The sequence below is a fragment of the Macaca nemestrina genome, chromosome 18, assembly GCF_043159975.1.
Source record: "Macaca nemestrina isolate mMacNem1 chromosome 18, mMacNem.hap1, whole genome shotgun sequence".
NCBI classification, from domain to species: Eukaryota; Metazoa; Chordata; class Mammalia; order Primates; family Cercopithecidae; genus Macaca; species Macaca nemestrina.
The window spans coordinates 81,846,631-81,866,236 of NC_092142.1; the positions used below are offsets into that span (position 1 = coordinate 81,846,631).

At 39.4% G+C, this 19,606-nt stretch overlaps 1 protein-coding gene and 1 long non-coding RNA gene across 3 annotated transcripts in view; one reads left to right on the forward strand and one right to left on the reverse strand.

The window, feature by feature from the left end:
• The window catches only part of LOC139359929 (uncharacterized), a 64,306-nt gene extending 61,165 nt beyond the window's left edge, over positions 1-3,141 (reverse strand). Inside the window, exon 1 of the long non-coding RNA XR_011616620.1 lies at positions 3,070-3,141. This is a non-coding gene — a long non-coding RNA (uncharacterized lncRNA). The remainder of the gene's footprint in view (positions 1-3,069) is intronic.
• LOC105496758 (cadherin 13) overlaps positions 1-19,606 on the forward strand; it is a 1,175,273-nt gene that overhangs the window by 298,029 nt on the left and 857,638 nt on the right. The window lies entirely within an intron of this gene.

Sequence of the window (19,606 nt, forward strand, 5' to 3'; positions counted from 1 at the left end):
TACTTCTGTGCACATTCCATTGACTAGACTTAAGGGAGGCTAGAAAATTAGTCTAATCATGTGCCCGAGAGGAACATAAAATCTCTTTGGTGAGTCACTAGCTAGTCTGTGCCACACTGTATAACCTGGGGTTTAACTACTTTTTGAGCTTCTGTTTCCTTAAATTTAAAAAGGGTATACAGGCATACCTTGTTGATATTGAGGATTTGATTCCAGACAATGGCAATAAAGGAAATATTGCAATAAAGCAAGTCACACATATTTTTGTATCCCAGTGCATATAAGAGTTGTGTTTATACTGTAGTCTCTTAAGTGTGCAATAGCATTATGTATTTTTAAAAGCATATACCTTAAAGAATATTTTATTGTAAAAAAATGCTGACATAGAGACTCGAAGAGAGCACATGTTTTAGGAAAAACGGAGCCAATATACTTGTTCAACGCAAGGTTGCCACGAAGCTGCAATTTGTAAAAAATGCAATATCTGTGAAATGTAATAAAGGGAAGCACAATAAAAGGAAGTATGCCTGTAATAATTTCTGTTGCATGGGTGTCTCCATACTGCTCAATATCTGGCACAAGGTGGGAATTTGATGAACATTTGTTCTATGAATGAAGTGAGTTTAAGGACTGGTGTGCGTTGCATGCTCAGAACTATATTTGGTTGATAGTAAGGGTTCAGTACATGAGCGTATTTACTGCTGTTATTGTTCTTAAGCCTTTAGAAAGGAATAAAGCTAGACAAGAATATTTTAAGCTGAAGTGTGAAGAGTGAATTTGCCATCTCTAAAAGTTTTCAGTGTAAGGCCACCTCTTAGGGAGGTCACAGAGTCCTACTTTTGTACTCTGAGGCTATGGAATCTAGTGGGGCATCAGACAAACCATAGTTTCATTTACTATCTTGTAACTTCAAGTAAGCCACTTTACTTTCCTGAGTCTGTTTCCCTGGATCCAAAAACCTACTTAGTAGGATAGCCATGAAAATTCAATGAGATAAATCATATGAAACCAGAACATGGCCAGTGCATGCAGTGAAGCTGCTTAGTAAATATGTGCCTTCCTTCCTCATACTCCACTTCCTTCTTTATTGTTTCCTGCTCTGTGATACAGAAAATAGTCTGAATTAATTGCATTTGAAATGAACATTGGTTGTAATTTAAGATAAGGAGAAAATTCCTAGGTTGGGAATTGGGATCCTGGTTTCCCAACTCTTCCTGTCTGCAAACGATCACAGAATTATATAGTCTGGGCCCCAAAGGCATTATCTTCTGTTACTTAGGATTCAAAGCACGCATGTTTGTAGCAACTGGCTTCTCAAAACTTCTAAGAACTACTGATGGGTAAACAAGTCATGAATCAGTTTTTTATATTCAATCAAAGTTGATGGAGATTAATCAATTAAATAACTAGTATATAACTAGTTTCCCTATTTCCTTTTCCCTATTTCATAGAAAAACTAGTTATATATTGCTGTTCTGTAAGAAGGTGGTAAATGTGAATTGAGAAGCTCGAGGTTAGCAAAACGGAAGATAATGATGAAAGGACTCGATTTCTATGTGGTTGCTTTATGATAATGCAGAAGAGCAGCCTTGTTCATGCAGAGACAATATAAAAGCCTTCCCCCAACTTCTCCCCCTCTCCAATTCATAAAAGTCAACACAATGTTAAAACAAAGCAAGAAGTTTAGAATTAGGATGAAACCCATCTAGTAATACAATAATTTCAGGAGGACAATATTGAAACAAATATTTATTTACTCAGGTGGTGGTTGCAATTTTCTGGCTTTTTCTCAGCTGCGGTGCATTTGTGGCTTTTATTTCCGCACTGCCACTTGTTACTTGGAGCCATTACTTCCTATCCTGTGTTGTCAATTGTGTCTTGGGGTTATTCTAGCACCTTACGAAAAGCCACCATCCACCTACTTTTAGAGCTTTTAAGATAAACCCGGGGAGCACTAGGAAGGTGAGTGAGTTACCGTTATCAATCTGGAATGTGAGGTTTCCAGTGCAATAGCACCACCTCTTCTAAGTCACCATGGCCAGCACTTCTCAGAATACAGAATGATATAATAAATAATGCCTGTGTGAAGTGAAAGCTTTGAGTAATGGAACCAGCTAACATCTAGAATTTTATTAGGCACAAACTGTCTCAGATGTTCTTAGTGCTGTTATTACCCCCTTGTTAAAGCTGGTAATTCTTTTTAAAGCACTTTGGAGACACTCATTGATACATGCCTGAAAAAAAAAATAGGTGTTTATTTTTTCCTTAAAAACTTCCCATGAGGCTTTAGAACTGTGTACGAATAATACTCTGATTACTGAAGTGGGTGGATTTTTCAGTCTTGATTTTTCCTCCATTAATCATCTTAAGAGATCCAAACTTTCCTTGCCATGAAATGCCAGACTCTGTGCTACAAAATTCCCCTAGTTGAGGGGAAGGGCAGAGCCAACCAGAGCCCCTGGCACTCTGTCCTCTCAGTAATACCGTCAGCTCCTGGCCACCTTATCAAAGAGGGAAGAGGTGACGTAAAATTAGAGAAATGGCCCAGAGAGATGGCCCCCCCAGAGCACCCCAACCGGTGTTTAAAAGGGAACAGTTGCGACACTGTTCCTGCAGATAATTGCCAGTTGAGTGTGGAGTCTCTGTGTTGCCAGTCCCACCCACTGATCAGGATGAGCTGGTAATCAACCATGGCATTTGTATGCAAGGAAGGAAGAACAGTGGGCTACACCAGCTTTATGTCAATCAACATTGTCCTGGCAACCCCTATCAGACTTCTGCTTAAATCTTTTGGCTAGAATGGGTCATGCACTAGCTGCAGAGTAGGTTGAGAAAGTGAATATTCGTGTCCCCAGCCATTGTGGCAGATGAAGGTCGGGGGAAGGTTTTTAGGAATGGGTATGGCATGGTCAACCTGAGCACTGCCTCCCAACATGTAGACATGATTTTGGCTGTGTATTAAAGGAAACAAATGTGTCAGACAGCCGGAAATGGCCCACAGCCTGTGAATTTATAACCTCTACCTAAGACCAGCCCATTGCTAGCTCTGGCACCCTCTCTGCCCTTTACCTCAATAATATACCGTGTCCTGATTCAGTGGCTTCAGGTCTGCTACCACCAAGGACTTGCCTCACTTTTTTTCTGTTTTCTCCATGGAATCCATCTGTTGGAACATTCTGTCTACAAACTCCTTTTGTTAGGTAATAATGAGTTTTCCTGTTTTAAAATATTCAACAAAGACTAGCAGAGCTGCCAACCAGAGCCTCTGATCAACACAGGATAACCAGCAGGAGAGTTGGTGGAATTCCAGACAGTGGTAAGAAAAAAAATAAAAATACAAAAGACATTTTAATTAGTCTGTGCAGCTTCATCTTGCATTAATGGATACATTCCACTAGGCCAGGGATTGCTAACTTTTTCTGTAAAGGTCCAGATAGTAAACATTTTAGACTTTACAGGCCATAGGGTCTTTGTTGCAATTACTACATCTTGCCATTAGTGTGCAAAAGCACCCTAGGCAATACCTAAAATGAATGGGCATGACTGTGTTCCAGTAAAACTTTATTTCCAAAAAAAAAGGCTAGAAGACCATTGTTTGCAGAATCTTGCATGAGGCTTTTAAAGGTTTTAAAACATTTTTCACACCCCTGTGCCTGTTTTCCTGAAAGTTTAGAAATCCTGACTTAGAAAACTGATTTGCATTACAAACCTTGCCCTGAACAATTCTCAGCCTGTCCAGATTGCTAAGTTCTGCATTCTTAGTAATGATGTCCCCACTTTCTTCCCTCTGCTCTAAAGGTCATTCTTGGTGGGCTTGATGGCATTTTAGGCTTGACTTTCTCTAGAAGTCTGCACTAGATACCTAGAAGAGGGAGGCACAGAAGCTCACAACCTCTGAACACAGAAGCCTTAAAGCTTTGGAGAAGACAGATAAGCCAGGCAGTGATTCTTGCTGTGTTGTCTATCTGTGTAACCATAGTTTACCCAACCTCTGAGCAGTGTGAGACATGGACAGGAGGACTTCAGCCAAACGAGTTTTCATCTCAGCCATGTTCATCAAGGGGTGTCATTGGTCTATTAGTGATGAAGATGTTGTATTCATACTTTACTATGTGTTCTATTCCAGTGTCCAGTTATAATTGCATAAGAAACCATCAAAAACTTACCATCTTAAAGCAACAACAATCATTTGTTTTTCTCACAAATATGTCATTAGTGAGGGTTCAGTGGGGACTATTCATCTCTGTTTTTCACAATGTCAGCTAGGGTAGCTTGAAGGCTGGGGTAACTCAATAGCTGGAGGTTGGGCTCCTTTTATATTCATTCCTTAATGTGCCTGGTGGTTGATTCTGGCTCTTAACTGCAGTATCCACACATGGCCTCTCCATGTGGCTGCTTGGGCTTCCTCACAGGATGGTTGCTGGTGCCACGAGTGAGCATCCCAAGGGAACAAGGTAAAAATGCGTGATGTTTTATGACTGAAGCTTGACTTTACCATATTTTATAGCAGTTGAGGCAGTCCTAGATTCCCCTGAGGTCAAAGAGATAGAAAATAGACTCCTACTCACGGAGAGTCATGTCACCGTTACATTGCATCGTGAGCATGAGAGATGTAATATGATGGCTATTTTGGGAAAATTCAGTCTCCCATACAGAATATAACTTGAGCTATTTTCAGCCCAAGTTTTACCATGTTCATAATGCCCTGTAGTTGAAGTAATATAAGGATACCATATGTGAGTAGAGTCTGCGGGTATTTAGATGACCCAAAACAGATGATCAATCTTCATATGTGCCATTTTCTCTTCCTATAACTATTTTCTTCCTCTTTCTCTGGGAAGCTCCAACTTACATTTTACATTTCGGCCTAGAAACTATTCCTCAAGAACTCTTCCCTGATAAATGATCCCATAAAATGCCAAGTTTCCCCATCATATTCCTCATCACACTGTATTGTCATTGCCTGGTTGTGTCTTCGGTCATGAGTGATAATAGGTAAGGAACCATGCCTGTGTTACTCACCATTCAGTCCTCAGCCCAGGCACCCTGCCTAACACACAGCCAATCATCAACAATGTACTTATTGATTAAATGAGTGACCAGTGCTAATGAGTTACTGAATATTGAGAGAATTGGTTGATACTTCATAAACAATTCTTGAACCCTTCTTAAATAGCAGTCATTGTATTAGATATTGGGGCTATAAGACATGGTCTAGTTGGGGAGATGTATGGTTCTAATAATAATTTATATTTGGTAGCTATGTTTTTGCTGTGTATCTCTCATGCGTTTCACGCAATGTGATAGTGACGGTGACATGCCTCTCAGTGAGAGTAGCAGATTTTTTTTTTCAGAACTATGATCATACCATTCGTACAATTTAGTCATTTTCTCCATTCAGTAATATATAAAGTATGCAATCGTCTGTGTGTGTGTGTGTGTGTGTGTGTGTGTGTGTGTGTGTATAATACACATAAGGCTTTTTGATGACTGCATATTATTTCTCATCATTGCTGTCTTCTAATTCATTTGACCAGTCCTGTAATTGATGGGCATCCAGGTTGCCTCTAGGTTTTCACTTCTTATAAGCATTGCACAAATGATATTTCTTCATGTGGACCCATTGCATGTGGCATTGAATTATAGAAATGATATTGTTGAATTGAAGATAGGCCCAATTAAAATGTTGACAGAGACTATTAAGTTGCCTTTGCAACTGTCATACAGATTTATATTTCCACCAGGAGTATTTCAAAGTGTTCTATTCATGTCCACACACCCTGGATACTATCATCCTTACTCAGTATCTGCCAATCCTTTGGGCAACATAGAATATTCTACTGTTGTTTTCATTTGCGTTTCTCTTAAGACCTTATCTGGAGAATTATGTTTCTTACCACATAAATAAATAAGAATTGTCCAAGGTGAGAGTTTTACAGACTCTCTAAAAACTCCCCAAGTTTCAGTAATTTACAGATTTGAATGGATAAACATCTTTATTGTTCTTAAATACTAAAGCAAGAGAAGAGGTAAGAAGAGCTTACACTTTATTATATTTGATATTCAATGAGAAACCACTGGAAAGGTTGGAGATTGGAATGAACAGTGTTTCTGAGATGAACTGAAAACCCTTATCCTCTTTTCTTCTTATGTCCACTCTTCTGTGTATTGCTAAAGCCTCCATTTTTCTGACAATGGAATGGGAAGAGATGTTTCAGTCTCAGCCTGGGTTCAATATTAGCAATGTGCATAACATCATATTCAATTTTTGCCCGGCACTTTCTAAGAGATTTCTGATTTGTAGTTGTAGGGATGACTTTCGTGATCTGTTTTTGGAACCATTATTTGTATTTTTTAAATGATTAGATCACCTAAAGATTTATGCTATCATTCCAATCAGGTTGATACCGTTTGTTTTTAATTGTTCACTAAAGTGTAGCATATGCCATAGATGGAATGTTTGTGGTCCCCAAAATTCATATTTTGAAACCTAGCTTCCAATGTGATGGTGTCTGCAGGCAGGGCTTACATGAGGTGGTAAGATCATTAGGGCTTTCCTCTCAGGATATTATGAGATTAGTGCCCTTATAAAAGAGACCCCAGTGAACTTGCTGGCCCTTTTCTACTACGTGGGGACACAATGAAAAGACAGCTGTTGATGAACCTGAAAAGAAGCCCTCACCAGACACCAAACTTGCTGGTACATTCATCTTGTACTTCCAGTCTTCAGAGCTATGAGAAATAAATTTCCGTTGTTAAAAAGCCACCCCATCTATCATATCCTGTTATAGCATCCTGAATGGACCCAGAAACATGCCTGTAGAAAAGTATAGTCATAACAAAACTATAGCTTGTTTAGTTTTCACAAACCGAACATATTCACATAACCAACACTCAGAGAAACAGAGTTATGACCGGTTGCTGGAAGCCCCGTGCCCTCTCAGTCCTACTCCACAAGGGAAATCACTATCATGACTTCTAATAAAATGGATTTGTCTCTCTCTCTTTTTTTTTTTTTTTTTTTTTTTTTGGAGATGGAGTCTTACTTTGTTGCCCAGGCTGGAGTGTAGTGGTGCGATCTCAGCTCACTGCAACCTCTGCCTCCCAATACAACCTTTGTATTTTTAGGAGAGATGGGATTTTGCCATGTTGGCCAGGCTGGTTTCGAACTCCTGGTCTTAAGTGATCCACCTACCTGTGCCTCCCAAAGTGCTGGGATTACAAGCATGAGCCACTACATCCGGCCTGTTCTTTATGTAAATAGAAGTATAGAGAGTGTACTCTTGTGTGTCTGTATGGGACTCTCTCTTTTTGAATACTGTAATAGATCAACAGCTAACGTTTAACAAAGATACACCAGGTACTTTTCTAAGCACTTTATATATGTTATATTAAACACAGGTGTCTTAACTATGGATTATATGGGAATGTTTTAACTTTTTCTTTGAAGTAACTTTATGGTTTGTATAGGGATGCTGAATATAGATACATATCTCATTTATTTTCTTTTTTATAAATGATTTCTTAGAATTAGGAACCTCTTCAGAGCCATAATTGCAAAAAGAGCTCCCCATCAGCTCTCTTTGCAGTTTTGGTTTGTAATTATCCTTAAAAAGAAAACATGTTAAGATGCTCTTAGGACTCTGAGTAGTTATACCCTCAAATAAATTATATTAAACTAAGCAGTTAAAATTAAAGCTATAAAGCATTAGTGATGCCCAGATAAATCAGTACTCCAGTTCACCCTAGGTGAGAAGGGCAGTGGGGATTAAATAGCCCCCTCTGTCCATTTCCTTTTTAGGAAATAATGCCCTATCAGAGAAGACATAAATCACTTCTCTTCCCAAATTAGATTAAAATCCTGAGCTTTAAAACTTGCTTTTACCTACAGACTCTAATATTAGACTTATGGCTTTGTCATTTCCCCACAGGGGCAGCTTCTGCTGGTACTTACAGGACAGAAAAGTTCTGTTTCTATTACTGAAGAGGTTGAACCCTCTACTGAAGCTAATTCCAAACAAAGTAGGCACCATATCTTCTTTCAAAAGATCCCTTGGGGAATAATTGTATAGAGATGCTGTGATTAGGTAATTACATGTGTGACTCTGCCCAAGAAACCTGCTTTCTACCTAATTTATACTTAGATTTCCATCTCTCTTTGGTCAAAAGGCTTATCTAGCCTTATTTATCTGACTACCCTGCACAGAATTTTCTCATCATGTAATTGGAGGTCACTAGAAAATAATATTTTTTGAAAGCCTGTCTGATAACAAACAAACAAAAAATGGTTAGAATCACTGCTAAATATGAGGAATTCTATTTTCCAATGCTAAAAATGCACATCTGTTCCAGAAACACTTGGACTCACACCCTACTTTGCAAAATGCTTCAGCCATCCGACCCTTGATGATCTGGGCATAAATGAAGTTTAGAAGTTCTATATGCAATGAGGAAGCTAGAATTATACCTTGAGGTCTCTCTTTTGTTTTTGTTGTTGTTGTTATTATTGTTTTTTGTTTTTGTTTCTGCTTTTGTTGTTGTTAGTTAGGAATTAAGATGGTCTTAGGTATTATTCTATTTTCTTACTGCTGATAAAGACATACCTGAGATGAGGTAATTTATAAAGAGAAAGAAGTTTAATGGACTCACAGTTCCATATGGCTGGGGAGGCCTCACAATCGTGACAGAAGGCAAAAGGCATGTCTTACTTGGCAGCAGACAAGAGAGAAAATAAGAGCCAAATGAAAGGGGGAACCCCTTATAAAAAATATCAGATCTCATGAGACTTATTAACTACCATGAGAACAGTATGGAGGAAACCACCCCCATGATTCATTATTTCCCACAGGGTCCCTCCTACAACATGTGGGAATTAGGGTAGCTACAATTCAAGATGAGATTTGGGTGGGGACACGACCAAACCATATCACTTTGCAAGTTCCATGTATAGTACAGAGCTTGACCCTAAGTAGACATTCAGAAAGCATCTTCAGAATAAAAAGGGGGGCACAGTTAAGCCCTCTGGTAAATTCTACGCTAGCTTGTTGGGGGGAAATCACTGTTAGTGGGAAGAATGTGGCGTCTTTGCTTAGGACAGATGTGGATTTACTGGCTGAAGGAATCATTCACAGAAGTCATTCTACTTTAGTGGTCAAAAGCATATGCTTTTGAGTCATATAGAGGTAGGCAAATAATTTTAAAGATTGTTGGTATATTTTTAGTATAAGTGTGTCCTGCCCAACATTGGTACATACTTATTCTAAAAAAAATTATTTATCTGATATTCAAATATAGCTGGGAACCTTATTGTTGTGTTTGTTTGCTTTGATATCCTAACTCAGTCCCACTAGTCCCATTTTTGTAATGTTTAGCTTTCGGGCAACAACTGCTGAAGAGGTAAGGAGATTATTTCTCAAGAGTCATGTGATTATGGCTGCTTCTAGCTGACCTATTAGAGAAAAATCTTAACATGTTCTACAAACTTTTCCATTAAAATAGAGGGTGGGTCATTGCTAAAAAATTCACAGAGCTTCCCAAGACAAAAAGTATGGACAGAGTGGAAACTACGATCCAGCCATTCCAGTGAGGTAGACTCAAGATCAGGTACATAAACTTTACTGAAAAATGTGCTTTTTCTCATGGGACAATATTTACTTGAGGAAGTATTTAATCCCTTAGCATAGACTGGTATCAATGAAAATATGGTTTCATAACTGGTATCAATGAAAATATGATGAGTTGAAACATTTGATATGCTGATGGCATTCTGACTGATACTTTTCATAACAAATTCAGAAATAAAAATAATTTGGTATGCTGAAATGGTGGCCTAGAGTGTGAACAATTAACCTAATAGGAACAAATGTAAGATTCTGTACTTGACTCTAAACAGTACAAGTAGAGAAGTTGGCTAGTGGGAAGCCATGATTTAGTAGAGGCATAAATGAAAGCAAGGGTTAGCATTTTAATTTAATTATAATATCAGTATGTTGTCTTACCAATTTCGTATTTTTTTCTATTTTTATGACATATATTTGAGTAAGGGGTTTGTGTGAATCTTTAGGATGGCTGATTCAAATGATTTAGGGTGGGGGAGTGATATTAACAGTTACATGTTGTATTAGTCCGTTCTCACGCAGCCATGAAGACATACTTGAGACTGGGTCATTTATAAAGAAAGAGGTTTTAATTGACTCATGGTTTTGCATGGCTGGGGAGGCCTCAGAAAGTTACAATATGGCAGAAGAGGAAGCAAACATGTCCTTCTTCACATGGCAGCAGGAGAGAGAAGTGCAGAGTGAAGGGGAGACAAGTGCCTTATTGTCAGGCTGCAAATTTTCCAAACTTATATGCTCTGCTTCCTCTTGAAAGCTTTGGTGCTTAGAAATTTCTTCCACCAGACACCCTACATGATCTCTCTCAGGTTCAAAGTTCCACAGATCTCTAGGGCAAGGGCAAAATGCCACCAATCTCTTTGCTGAAGCATAGCAAGAGTGACCTTTGCTTCAGTTCTTAACAAGTTCCTCATCTCCATCTAAGATCACCTCAGCCTGGACTTCATTGTCCATATCACTATCAGCATTTTGGTCAAAGTCATTCAACAAGTATCTAGGAAGTTCCAAACTTTACCACAATTTCCTGTGTTCTTCTGAGCCCTCCAAACTGTTCCGACCTCTGCCTGTTACCCAGTTTCAAAGTCACTTCCACATTTTTGGATATCCTTATAGCAGCACCCCACTCTCTTGGTACCAATTTGCTGTATTAGTCCATTCTCACACTGCTACAAAGACATACCTGAGACTGGGTAATTTATAAAGTAAAGTGGTTAAATTGACTCACAGTTTTGCAGGGCTGGGGAGGCCTCATGAAACTTACAATCATGGTGGATGGGGAAGCAAACACTTTCTTCTTCACATGGCAGCAAGATGGAGAAGTACAGAGTGAAGGGAGAGAAGCTCCTTAAAAAGCCATTAGATCCCATGAGAACTCACTATCATGAGAACAGTATGAGGGGACTGCTCCCATGAACTAATCACCTCCCATGAGGTCCCTCCCCCAACATGTGGGGATTACAATTTGGATTACAGTTCAAGATGAGATTTGGGTGGGGATATAGAGCCAGACCATATCACATGGTGAAATAGTTACAACTGTTTTCATGAAGCTTTTTTGGTCTCAAGATCTGTGTGCTATTTGAATAAATGAGATGCAGCTGGTTTCCAACATGTTTTCCTAGCATTGGGGTTTAAAGAAAAAAGCAAAAAGGATCTACCTTGGAAATCAATTCAGAAAACTGGTTCTTGAGCCAGTGATTCTCAAATGTGAGTGTGTATCAGAATCACTTATAGCAGGGGTCCCCAACCTCTGGACCATGGACCACAGCAGGAGAGTGAGCAATAACCCACTGAACTCCACCTCCTGTCAGATTGGCAGTGTCAATAGAATCTTATAGAGAAGTGGCTATGTTGTCGGGGGTATATACCCTGGGGTTCATTGTTGCGTACCAGGAACATTTAGGACATGGACACACATGAGGAGTTTAGGAGTGGAGGTTTAATATGTAGAAGAGAAGGGAAAGAGAAACAGCTTCCTCTGTAGAGGAAGGGGTCTTGGAGCAGAAAAAGGGCAGCAAGTGGCAGATGTGTTGAATTTTATAGTCAGGTTTAAGGAGGCAGTGTCTGATGTACATAGCACTCACACGTTGATTCTATCAGGTATGATGTTTACATAGGGCATGGGGAAGGCTGGTCACCCCACCCTAATCTTATGTAAATGGGCTTTCCAGTTTATTGGCGCCATCTTGTCTGCTTCTTACTGTACATGTGGTTGGAAGAGAAAGGAAGATGGAGCTGCCATCTTGAACATGTCTAGTCCTTCGTTCTTGCCAGTATTCACCTGTGCAAGCCTCCAGCTTGCTTGTCTATGTCTGTGGCTCAATTTTACATTTTCTTTGTTAGAAAATGATTTGGGGTTGCTTTTCATTAAAAAGAAAAGCCTTACCAAGGACTCCCATGCCCTTACCATCTGCCTGTGTAATTTCTTCTTAACTCCTGTATCAATAGGAGCGTGCAACATATTGTGCATTGTGCATGCCAGGGATCTAGATTGTGTGCTCCTTATGAGAATGTAATGCCTAATGATCTGAGGTAGATCAGTTTCAACCCGAATCCATCCCCATCAACTTTCCCCATCCCATGAAAAAATTAGCTTCCACAAAACTGGTCCTCGGTGCTAAAAAGTTTGGAAGTCTGCTGATCTACAGGGTTTATTAAAATAGTAGGCCCCCACCTTCAGCATTTTTAACTCAGAAGTTCAGGGATGAGGCCTGAGAATTTGCATTTCTAACTAGTTGCCCGAGTGGTGATACTACTTTAGACCATAACGTTCATAATGAAATGTTCGTCCTACCTACAGATGCCAATGACCAAGGCATATGTTGGATGAGCACTGTGAGAATAGGTAGAACCAACTCTACTTGAGTGCATTGCCCACACAACTGCTGAGTCTTATGTGTGTTTAGGGAAAGAACAGGTGAGGAGTGGGGGGTGACACTTGGCCCAACCATTTGCCTGTAGATCTTCATGGACTCCTCCCAGAGCTCACCTTTGAAGGCTATGGTATGATGGTGCCAAGAGCGGAGATACTCCTTTATCAGAGCCTCTGGGGTCGTGATCCTGGGCTGCGACCTCAGCACAATATCAGCACAACCAAAACAAGCCACAGGCTGGTGTTTAGGTTCTTGTCAAGACCTCACGTATCATTAAACAGAGGGCAACTGCAGAGCTCTCCATTCTGTTTTAAGAAAATAGAAATAGTAACTAGCATTAAACTAAACCCACAAACGCCTGTTCCCTGTTGATAGGGTGGTCACGCTACTGCTGCATTGTTTTGCTTTTTCTTTTTTTCTGGTGCAGCTATAGTACAAACCATGACTCATGCTATGTGCTAGCCTCACAAATACACATAAACATTCACAATCAGGTTTCCGAAGCTGTTTCCTTAGTTCCGTTTGTTGCTATTTTACTTTTCACTGGAGGTTGGGCGAGGCAGTCTTTAATTGAGGCTATTTTTCCTGTCTCTCTCTCCCTCTGTCTCTCTCTGTCTCTCACACACACATACACATGCATATGCACGCACACACACACACACACACACATAATCTCGCTGAATCACGAATTCCATGAGAACAGAGTCAGCATTCGTATATTTTCTCAGAGATCTATTCCTAACCTTAATGCCATACTTACCACATAGCAGATACACAAAATTTGTGACTGACTGAATGAATAAACATGTACATTATTGCAAGTCAGTTGCAAACAGGTATACTGTTGCAAATAGAAGGTTACCTGTTGATCCTTCCTATGTTATCTCTGAACTGCAGGAACTTCATTTTTGCTATGAACCAAATGTAGGTAATCTTGAATCAAGCATCAATAACATCTGTTTGTCCACATATAACCTATTTTATAGCAAAGATTATATTCTGATTGATGATTTGTAGATTTAATGTTGTTTATTCATCATATCTATCACATTTATTTTTAAATGTTTCTAAACAGCTTATTAAAGTACAATTTTATGATAGTGAAAATCTTTTTAAAGACATATAAAAGGACAGTAATTGGATATAGTTATTCAAATGTAGCACTTAATTTACTTTGAGTTTTTACTTAACCATGTAAAAATGGAATTGTGTTAGCTTAAATAATTTTCATTGTTTAATTAAAAGAAGAAGAAAAAGAAAAAGCAGCTGCAACAGCAGTAGCAACAACACGCCAATAAACAGAAAGATAATACTTTTTCCCCTTGGCATTTATTTCTGGTAAGAACGTATCTTAAGAGCCTTTACTGAAAAGGGCATTGAGTTACGCAGGGAATAGCTTTTTCAACAGCTATTTTTCCAGAGGTGTAAAAACAGTCTTTGCCTGGTTATGTTGTATATCTTACCTCAGTAAAGACATGAAAAGGAATCCTGATAAGGTGAATGCATTCGTACAGAGTGCTAAGCTTCCTGGCGATTTGACTTGATTCAGGAATACAACTCAGTAAACTGAGCAGATTAAATGATCAATGTTTCTTTTAGATTAGCCCTCTCAAGTATCAATGGTCTCTGCCAGCCTTAGAGGAGATAATGAGGTAATTTCAATATTGAGCTTTTGACAGAGGGTCTGAAGTGTAAAAAGTCTGTGGTGTTAAAAAGATATCTCAACTTCAGCGTGGCATTGCCTGGCGTCAGCATGGGCCTTCTGAAAGGCCACCGTTGTCCAAAGTCTAAGACACTGGTCCAGTGGGGACCCATGAAATGACATGAGTTTATGTGTGTCTTGATTGCAGTCCTCGAGAAGAGACAAGGATGTGAGTGTATATAGTTTATTTAAAAGGTGCAGGAAGCATCAGTACTGCACACAAGACAAGGAAACAGAAAGGAGAGTCAAGGTAGGGTGCAGTATTAAGCTATGGTAGGCAACTAAAGTTTAATCCTGTAAGAAAACTCTGGAAATAATGTAGAAGACACAGTTCAGAGTTCTCCCTCCTGAGGAGGGCTGGGAGTATTTATTTCAGTGCTCTTGGCTGAGGACTAATCCCAGAAAAAGGGTGTTGATTTGGGAACACTTCCCACCAGAGGGGCATCACACCTGCCACATACACAGGCAGATTCATCTTCTGTGGTTCTGAGAAAAGCCTTCAGGCACAGAACTGCACATCCTGCAATGGGAGGTTGCCTGGAGCACAGTGAAGTGGGTTGCAGTCTGAGGAATTTGGCAAGACACTGACAGCATCTCCTCTGGTGTGGAAAATAGCATCAGAAAGCAGTGGTCACAAGACTGGGTGCAGTGGCTCACACCTGCCATCCCAGAAGTTTGAGAGGGGCTGAGGCAGGTGGATCACCTGAGCTCGGGAGTTCGAGACCAGCCTGGGCAACATGGTGAAACCCTGTTCTACTAAAAATACAAAAATTAGCCAGGTGTGCTGGCATGCACCTATAGTTTCAGCTACTCAGTAGGCTGAGATGGAAGGAATGCTTGAGCCTGGGAGGCAGAGGTTGCAGTGAGCTGAGATGGCACCATTGCACTCCAGCGTGGGTGACAGAGCAAGACCTTAGCTCAATCAATCAATGGGAGCAAGGAAGAGAGATGGAGAGAGGGAGGGAGGGAGGGAGGGAGAGGAAGGAAGGGAGGGAGGAAGGGAGGGAGGGAGTGAGGCCTGTTGACAGAACAATGAATAATTACACACGTAACTAAAGTGAATACTCAGGTGAGATCCCCAAGTACACTCTTTCAAGTATGGGTTTGATATTCCAACTAAAGCAAATGTAAAACTTGAGTGTTAACAGTGGGTATCTTCTATTAGTGTGGTTGTTTGCTGTCTTCTCCAGAATGGATGTTTTTAAGAAGTCCTTTCACCTCACCGGTTCCCATTAGCTGCAAAGGTTACCCCTACATCCTTGAATCTCTGTATTTTTAAACCTATTTCTCTAATGCTGCTTATAATATTGTCGATAATATTTATCACCCCTTGGCTTGTTCAAATATATTTCTTTCCACTATAGGTATATTAGCACGTTTTCACACTGCTGATAAAGACATACCCTAGACTGGGTAATTGATAAGAAAAAGGAGGTTTAATGGATAGCCCTCACAATCATGGTGGAAGGAAAAGAGGAGCAAAGTCATGTCTCACATGGCAGCAGACAAGAGAGAATGAGAACCAAATTAAAGGGGTTTCCCCTTATAAAACCATTAGATCTTGTGAGACTTATTCACTACCATGAGAACAGTATGGGGAAACTGCCCCCATGATTCAATTATTTCCCACCAGGTCCCTCCCACAGCGTGTGGGAATTATTAATTCAAGATGAGATTTGGGTTGGGGACACAGCCAAACCATATCAATAGGTCAAATGCAAAGCCTGAAATATGGAGAGGAAGACATCATTATAAATCCTGGTTCCTTTTTGAATACGTTACCTTGAGCAAATTATTCCCTTGCGGAATCTCAGTTTTTCCACCTGTAAAATGGAGACGGCAAAAATTAACAGTCACCTCAGGGAGTAATTATGACACCAGAATGAGCTAATGAACATCACTGTTTTGCTAGGTGGTAGGGTTGGGTACAAACCTTAGCAGTTTTGATTGTGGTTGTTGCTGTTGTCATTACTAATTACTCCCTAGATTCATCTGGGTTTTGCAGTCAGTTTGATGCCTTGTTCCATAGTTTCTTTTTTACTTCCAGATTTGGTTCAGGTAAAGTTGGCAAAGCAAGAAGAACTGAATTCTTCTTACCTGCTTCACCTTAGCTGGTTCCTGCTTCATATATCTTTAAAGATGTTTGTAGAAAACTAATCAGCGTCTACGTTTGTTTTCTAATTTTCTTTTGCTCACACATACCATGGCCACTTGATTAGCAATCAGTGCTATGTTGGCAGGCACATACAGGCCTTGTTCCTACTAATCAGAGATGTAGGAAGCAAATGCTCGTGTTTAAAGGGAACCCTTTTTTGAGCTCTTGTCCCATGACTCCTAATTGTTGTATTTCTCAAACTCAACCCAGCTGCAAGCTTTATTAGGGAAACATTTATTCAGATAAAAGCCTCAGTTATGAAAGAGGGGTAATTATTTTGCAAATGTGTTTGAATCACTGTATGCTATAGTGTAACTCATCCCCAAATAGAGAAGGTGCACATTTGGGCTGAAATGTTGCTTTGTAGATGGACAATACAATAAGCATATGACTGGGAACTTCTGGCAAATGATAGGAAAATGGTCAAATGAAAAGACATCAGTAAAATGAGAGATTGAAAAAAAAAAAAAGTGATCAGGAAGCTCTGAAAGCTGACCAGAGTGAACAAAATGCCTAAATTCCATTCATCCACATTCATTTGTTTATTCATTCACGATCCATTGAATATTTTGGGGCTCCTATATATAGTTTGCTCTCAAAGAATTTAATGTTTTAGTTGGGAGAGATCAATGAAAATACGTTAACTGCATGCCAACTGGGATCTCCCATTCAGTGAAATCTAGATAGAATTGGACCAAAACTCTGTTGCATGCCTTGAGAATGCTCAGTGATATCTGTGACATTTCTGGAATTTCACAGGGGTGGGTGCTCACTACCAAAGACCCCCTCCTAGCTCTAAGATCAGCGTCTGCTTGTTTTGTTGTTTTGCTTCATCATCTTTACATTGCACAATCCACGTGTAGAAAAATAGCCCTTCCCTTTTCTTCGAAAGCATTGTGTGGACAGCACACTTTATTGAAATTCTAGAAAGTTGTATTTGGAGATTGTATCAACTCCCAGTGGAATATTAAACATGGCTATTCTTAAATGTCCTCCAGATACCAGGCCTATTTTCTTTTGTTGCTTGTACCTCGCTCTCTATCTCTAACTATCTCCAAGTTTTCTTTTTCCATCCCTGTTCCCATCTCTTCTCTTGATTTTCTACCCAGTATGTGGGGGCTGTTACATGGTATGAGTATTCTATATTCTTGCTCCCTCATTGAGTTCCAATCTCAAACACTTATATGCATACCCAGCAAGTTGTTCTCCAGAATGTAACAGTTCTCTTCCATTTAAAAGAAACTTCCCTCAGTGGTAATTCAAGGAGTTCTTCATATATCCTGAATATAAGTCTTTGTCAGATGCATGAATTACAAGTCTCTTCCCTTTGCGTCTTGTCTTTCACTTTCTTAATGGTATCATTTGATAAACAGATGTTCTATATTTTAATGAAGGCTAATTATTTATTTTTCCTATTAGGGTTATTGCTTCTTGTGTCCTGTTTAAGAAATATTTACATACCCCAAGGTCATGGACATTCTCCACTAGGTTTTCTAAAAGCTTGATCTTCGTGGGTTTCATGATTAATTTTCATCTTAAACTAATTTCGTGTATGGTGTGAGGTAGAGGTCAAGATGTATGATTTTTCCAGTTGCTGCCGCACAATTTATTGAGAAGATCACCCTTTCCGTCACTGAACTGCAGACATAAATCAAATAACCAATATGTGTGATCTATTTTGCACTCTCTTTCCCTCGTCTTTATATTTAACCTTGTGCCAGTATGAAGGTGGTAAATTTTAATCATTTTCCTTTTTATGTAGGCATTTAAAACTATCCTGTTATAAGTGCTCTGATAATAGAAATACAGACTATAACACACGCCAGAGGATTTAACCTAAAGGAAGAGGGTCAGAGTTGGCTTTCTGAGTGGATGTGTCATTTAGGTAGAGAAGTACTTCATGGGTCTGCATTCTAGGGCATGCCCTACTTGGCAATTTGCTCTCTTTATGATGGGATGGGTCCTGTGATGTGGCTAATGTGAACCATGCTATATGTGCACTGGCCTGGAATAGATAACGACAATAAAACAAGGAAGATGCCCAAGAAGAAGTGAAATAACCTCATTGTAAAGATGTGAAATTGAAGTTTAAAGAGAACATGTGATGTGCTCAAGGTCACAGAGTTGATGAGTTACAATGGTGGGATTGGAATTCAGGTTTCCCAATAGATCCAGCCTCTTGCTATGACCCTGCATTGTCTCTAGGTACAAATGCTCAAAGTTGCTGAGCTATAATGTGGTGATGCTTGGATTCGTACTCAGTTCTGTTTAACTTCAGAGTCTATGCTCTAGCCAGTATCCTTGATTACCTCTTTGGAAAAGCTGAATTTATTTGTATGCCTAACTAAGAACGAGCTAATTGATTCCCATTTTAATATGACAACTCTGCCTTAGCACTATCAATATGTGTCCAAAAAATCTTACGGTGCATGACTAATTGCACTTTGGAATCATATACATTTAATTACATATTTGATTTGAGAGTTTAGTATTTACAATTATTGTCATCTCCCACTTACTGAGCTTCCGTTCTTCCATTCTAATTGTCTTTGTTGCAAACTTTTTTTTCTCATGCATAGAAAAGAAAGGCACAATTTCTTTTTTCCATATTTATGTGTTATATATTGCTTTAGCATCATGAGCCAGATATGATAGTATTGACTAGATCAGTTCCCATAATGTACCCTTTGCAGGATAGACTGTGAAAGTATAATTTTGGCAAAATGACTGAAATCCCTGTGAATGATTTTTTCTTTTCATATATAAACCTAAGCATCCAATAGTGAAAGTTTATACGACTCAAATAGAAAAACAATTCATGACAAAAGGTGTGATTATTGGCATAAGACCCTGAAATTCCTTTCTGGGTGAAATAGGCCCTTTCTTCCTTCCACAAGAGGCTCTGACTGATGAGTTGGCTTTTATCAGGCAATGTATGTCTGATGCAATATCTGTGGATAAAACCACCAGCCCCTATCAAGTCGATCAAATATTTATTGAGCACTTATTATGTCCAAGACACTGTGGGGAACAAAGAAATATAACCTGGCCTTGCCCTTCAGGCTATATCAATTGAGATAGAATTTGGACTGCTGCAATCAATTACACAGATGGCTCTCAAGCTAGTGCCTTGGTGCTAGATGGAAACAAGACAAAATGCCCTTAATAATGAGTTAGTTTTCTTTGTCAAGTGATCGGCCTGCCATATCATTGAGGTAACTTCACATTTTCTTGCATCTTTTGCAATTAGCACCTTCAGCTG